This window comes from Triticum dicoccoides, chromosome 1A (genome assembly GCF_002162155.2).
Source record: "Triticum dicoccoides isolate Atlit2015 ecotype Zavitan chromosome 1A, WEW_v2.0, whole genome shotgun sequence".
NCBI classification, from domain to species: domain Eukaryota; kingdom Viridiplantae; phylum Streptophyta; class Magnoliopsida; order Poales; family Poaceae; genus Triticum; species Triticum dicoccoides.
The window spans coordinates 551591597-551597972 of record NC_041380.1 but is presented as its reverse complement, the minus strand read 5'-3'; positions in this window follow the sequence as shown (position 1 = coordinate 551597972).

The window sequence follows — 6376 nt, the reverse complement described above, 5'->3', positions numbered from 1 at the left end:
TTCTTTATTTTTTCCATTTTTTGTTTTTCCTTTTCTTTCCTGTTTTTTCTTTTCTTTTTTCTATTTCTACATTTTGTTTTTTTTGTATATTTTTGGAAATCATGAAATTTTTTTGAATTCATAATTTTTTCCAAAAATCACGAACAATTTCCCAATTCATGAACATTTTTAGAACATTGCTCAAATTCAAGGACAATTTATAATTTGTGAACATTCTATCAAACTCATGAGCATCTTTTTTCGAAGTTATGATTTTTTTTTCAAACTGAAAAGCATTTTTTGAAATTCATGAACTTTTTTTTTGAAATTTGTGAACATTTTTTTAACTTGCGAGCATTTTTCTAATTCGGAGAGGACGAGCTCAAAGCTATGAACATTTTTTTCAAACCAACAACCAGTGGCTTAAAGTTATGAACATTTTTATAACTTGAATACAGTAGCAAGCAGCTTGTCCCGTGCGGTGTCCTCGTCCTCGTCGCAGTGGCGCTCAGCGTCTTTCGCATGCATGTGCCGCCGCCGCATGTCCTCAAGTGGGCACTTGAGGGCGACGAAGGAAACAGATGGTCGACGCCACGAGTGGCTTAACCAAGACACAAGGCGAATCCGATCCCACACCTGAGATGGGGCTCCGGTACGTCGAGTACGAGGCAAACACCAAGGATACGACCCCCAAGGATCCAACAGGCGCGCCAAACAGGCGTCGCGCCGCAAAATCGCCCGTTTTAGCGCGCGCGCAACCTGGCGGATGGCTCCAGCGGGCGTGCAATAGCCGCGCGCGCGGTATAAGCAGTTGGGCGCTCGCGTGGAAGCGGTACCTCGCGCGGTGTATTTGCGGCGCCCGCTTCCGCGCGCGGCACACTCGACGCCCGCGCTGTGCGCTCTTCTTCTCCCCCTCCAAAGCCCCGCGTGCGCCGGCGCCGGCGACCCGCACCCATGGACGCACGCGCCGGCACCCCGCTCACCCCGTCCTATAGCCGTGACCCCTCCGCCGCCGCCGCCGCCGCCGCCGCCACAAACCCTAGCCCGGGTGGCGTTAGCCTCGCCGCCGCCGGAGCTCCTCCGACGAGCGGCCTCTTCATGCCGCCGCGGATGACCTCGGCGGCGGGTGGCGTCGCGCCGGCGCCGGCCCGAGCCGCCGCCCCCTCCTCCTCAAAGCTCCCCAATGCGGCGCGGCTAAAGAAGGATAAGACATCGGCGAAGAAAAACAAGGCGGCGGACGGCTCCGGCACCTCCAAGGCGAAGAGGAAGAAGCTTGCGGGGCGTGCGACGGGCGCGGCGGCTGCCGAAGCGCTGGCAAGCTCACTCGTTGAGCCGGCGGCCGGCGTGCACAACATGTTCGACGAAATGCCTCCAAGGTAAAAAAATTCTAACTTTTCATTTTTTTGTTATTTTTTGAATGCATTCGTCACATATAGATAGCTTATTTCTATTGTGCAAAAAAATTTGTAGTCTCACTGATGATGCATACATGTCAACGATGGGTGTTGGCTCCAACAATTCGCATTGGTCTCAAACCAATGACATGCATTTTGAAGACCATGAGTTCGAGGTGGACGAGGAGGGTGAGGGATTGTCAACACACCGAAAGGAAGAGCGGACAATTACACCAACACCGATGACATCTTACTATGCAATACTTGGTTGCAAGTGTCGAGGGATCCATCCGTTGGAGGCGATCAAAGTAGAGATGCTTATTGGAACCGGATGAAGGAACGCTTTGATGCTCGCAACGTGAGTGGAATTAACCGCTCCAACCGATCACTTAGGTCCCGGTGGTCGACAATCAACTCGGATTGTCAAAGATGGGCGGCTTGTCAAAAGGCGGTTGACAAGTTGAACCCAAGTGGCACAAATGAGGACGATAGAGTAAGTGCCATTTCATCTTACATGTTGGTGCTAAACTTGCTTTGTTTTGCTTGCTGTTGGTGCTAACTTGCTTTGTTTTCATGTAGTTCAACATTGCACAAAACTTGTTCAAAGAAGAGGAGAGGAAAACCAAGAAGGGGAAGATCAAGAAAGGAAGGGTCTTTACTTTGCCTCATTGCTATGATGTGTTGAAGGATGATGAGAAATGGAAGAAGCGTGAAGATTTGGATGATTTACATTTGAGCGACAAATGGAAGCGAACAATTAAGTTGGATGATGATGATGCATCAAGTGATGACGGCAAGAGAAGCCCTACACCCAACTCGGTTTCATACTCGAAGCCAAAGCGACCGGATGGGTGCAACAAAGACCAAACCCAAAAGAAGAAGAAGAAAGGAGATGATGAGCTCAAAAATGCTATGGCAGCTATTGTGAAGGCAAGAAAAGAAGCCAACGAGGTGAGGAAAATGGCAAGGACCCAAGATGCCGCGGCCGAGGAGAGGAGGTTGGCGGCCGAGGAGAGGAGGGTGGCGGCCGAGGAGAGGAAGGTGGCGGCCGAGGAGAGGAAGGTGTCTTTGGAGGAGAGGAAGGTGAGCAATGAGGAGCGAACTGGGTTGTTGGAATGGGAGAAGCACTTGTTCTTCTTGGACACAACTAACCTCAATGCGGTGCAAAAGGAGTATGTCAATCTTGCCCAACAAGAAGTCTTGATCCAAAAAAGAGCCATGGTTCGTGCAATGGGTGGCGGTGGCCTCGGCGCCATGGGTGGCGGTGGCCTCGGCGCCATGGGTGCCATGGGTGGCTTCGGAGGTACCGTGGGCGGTTTAGGTGCAATGGGAGGCATGACTGGCTTTGGAGCACCCCCCGACGCTATGGCCACGATGGGAGGCATGAGTTTTGCTTCTCTCATGGGAGGCATGGGTGCACCTCCGGCCGCCATGGGCGGAATGTCTTTCGATGAGCCTCCTCGCACACATTCCCATGAAGATGCCGTTGAAGATCTTGCCAACACCGTCGGAGCTTCACGTGATGCGGTGCGCGAGAGGGAGGAAGATTCATCTTCAGAGGCGGAAGAATCGTCTTCCGAAGATGAGGACGAGGACGAGGACGAGGAATGATGTGTCTTTCCTTTGTGTATTGAACTTGATTTGCATTTTGAACTTGGTTGGATGAACTTGTGGGCATGATTTTAAACTTGTGGGCATGAACTTCATCAACTTGTTTGTGTGAAATTTTTATTGTGTTGAAAATGTTCATCATTTTGTGTTGAAAAATGCCATATGCAATGCACCGGCAGGTCGCACGCGCTGCATTTTAGCGCGCTGCTGGAGCGACGCGCGTGCTGCATTTTAGCGCAGCTGTTGGAGCCAACGCTGCGCGCCGCGCCAAACCAGCCAATGCGCGTGCGACATATGTGTTTTTTGCCCGCGACCGGCGCCTGTTGGAGATGCTCTGAACGGCGTGCGTACCGATTTGATCCCATCCCGCACGACGGCTCTATCCCCACGATCTCCTTCTATCGTTCCTTTCACACAGGCCGCCGAGCCCATCGACCCACGTAGAGTTGTAGACGGCCGCCGCCCTCCCAGCTCGCCGTTCGCCCCGCTGGCCGCCCGCCCCGCCGTCTCTATCGTCCTCCACTGCCGCCATTTTCAATCCGCCAGGACCTGCTGAGGACACGCCAGGACCTGCTGAGGACCGAGCACGCGACCAAAAAATATAAGCCAAGATGATGAACGACCCAAAAAACCTAAAGCTACACAATCCATGTGTGTAGATCCGGCGACCCCCTCACTACGGACGACTAAGATTGTCGGTGGAGGGAAGCCGCCGGAGAAACTCCCCTGATGGCGGCTACTAGGTTTTAGTCGCGTGTGCCCGAGAGATAACTGTTCGGTTCAGGTCTTGCCTTTGTCTGTTCCTGTCCGTGTAGCTTTTTCGAGTAGAAAGAAGCAAGTACGTGTAGGCTAGCGTTTGGGTACGTGTCTAAGTCGGTTTAGGTTTATATATGTAGCCGGCTGAGTATATATACATGTGCCCTCGTGAGATTTGTATAATACTGTGGACAACTGAGACAAAAAAAGAGAAAAAGAGAAGAAATAAACAGAGAAGAAGGGCAATCGACATGGGCAATCCTTGCGCTCTTGAGCTGCCGAGTTCGTGTTTCTCTCCTTCCGGCCGCGCCTGCAACGAGGAAACAACGGCCGAGGTGAACCCAGAAGAAGACACTCCCGATGCCGTCGTCATCTCGATCTCGCTGCCGGTGGACATCATCTTGGAGGTGCTAACCAGACTCCCGGTGAAGACCCTTCGCCGGTTCCGGTGCGTGTCCAAGGGCTGGCGCGCCCTCCTCTCCGACCCAGCCTTCGCCGCCGCACAGCGAACCCATGCCGCCGCCGCCGCCGCTCCCCTCGTTGTCGGCGTGTTCGGAAAACCACGCCCGCTCGAGAAATTCTACCTGTCCAAACCGCCACGCTTTCCCAGGCATCTCTCGAGCCGCGGGTGATTGACACGGCCGACGGCAATGTCCTCAAGGTGGTGAAAGACATCAAGAGCGCAAAGCTGATGCGCACACGCCTCGACCTCGTCTTCGTCGACCAGGGCGTGCATGGCGCTAGGGTGATCGATCCGGCGACCGGGCGGGTGCTCACCGTCGGTGGAGAGGCATCCATAGAATATCCCAAAGCCGACTGTAATGGAATCCCGTACGATTTCTTGCACGACGAGTTTTGCCACTCCAGCTTCGGCCGCGCCACTCCGTCCGGTGCGTACAAGGTCGTCCGTCTCCGAAACGCCGTCACGGCGCTTGACGATTGCCAGATCTGCCAGGTTGCCACAGTAGAGGCCGCGGCCATGGCCACAGGCGCCACCGCAGAACCCACGACGTGGAGGCACAGACCGGAGCCCCATATCCTTACCTGTTGGTGCTCCAGTTGCACGGCCACCGTCAACGGCGTCCTCCACTTCATGGATCGCGGCGTTCATGCCCATGGTACACTTCTGGCGAATCCTGGCTGGAACCACATAGCCTGTTTCGACCTTGAAAGCGAGGAGTGGAAGGCGATGATCGACGGGCCGCCAACCGGGTGCCCGAGGGAGGATGAAAATTGGGAGATGACACTAGCAGAGCTCAAAAATACTTTGAGCGTTACTCAGACCGTATGGTCACCTTGCTATCTAGGTGACCTATACACTAACATATGGCTTCTAGTTGATCCTGAGAAGAGCACATGGAAAAGAGAGTGCACGATACAAATGACTAAAAATTGGTGCTTTTTCAAAGTACTGGAGATCTTCGTTGACGGAAGAATACTTATGTTGAACGCGTTCAAAAAAAAAGAGGAAGATCTATATGATGCTCGGTGCATCCTACAACTTTATCACCCAAGCACAGGATCTCTAACAGACTTAGTGAAGATGCCTGACGATTTTAGGGGCTCAATGACACTTTATACCGGAAGCCTATTGTCTTGACAATACTTTTGGACAACTAGGCTCGAGAACGACAGATTGACGATTCATATTCGATCGGGGCACGTGAGGAGTAACTCCGTGCATTCGGCCTATTCAGTTTACATGGTTTGGTTTATATGGTGTTAATACTTCGGTAAAAAATATGGTATGAAATTAAAGATACAGTTTGCATTTGGTATGTATCAAATTATTTTGGTATATTTTCGGTATTATATACCTCTATAAAGGATGCTAGAGTACCCACCCCTGGGACGAAATCCCTGTTTTGACCCTTTGGGAAAACTTAGGCCTCCTTTGGTTTAGAGGAATTTCATAGGAATTCTAGAGGATAGGATTCTTATAGCATTTTTTTTTCCTTTAGAGCCCTTTGGTTCATAGGAATGGATTCCTATTCCTACATAGGATTGGTTCCTATCCTCCACATTTCACAGGAAAATAAAAAAGAGCCTAGACTCAATGAAAAAATTCCTTTGATGTCAACCAAATGACATCTTGTTTACTATTCCTACTCATAGGATTTGAGATACATGTCATCTTGTTAGACTATGTATAGCTCTGATACCATGTAAGACAATAAGTTTTGGGGAACCAGCACAACCCTCTAGGGGTGGCTTATCTCATTATAGCATAAGAGATATCTGGTCTCGTGATCGTCAAGTACTGAAGTCCAACAACAATGCTCCTGTACTCTGTGGCATCCGCAGGAGACAAAAGTTCACCATCATCATCGTCGTCTTCTGGTGGGCACGTCGATCGCCCTATGTTGCATGGCATCGATTCGCGTGCCCATGCATGGTCACCCGACGAGCCCGTCGCGCCGAGCATCTCCACTGCTCGGTCCGTTTCGCCAGCGGCCGCCAAGTCGCCCGCGGCTCGGCCCGTCACGCCGTCTTCGCCTGCGGCTCGGCCCGTCACGCCGTCTTCGCCCGCGGCTCGGGTCCTCACGTCGCCTTCATCAGCGGATCGGCCCGCGACACCGGCCGCGCCACGGCCCACTATGCCGAGCTCGCCATCGGCCCGGTCTGTGATGCCGGAG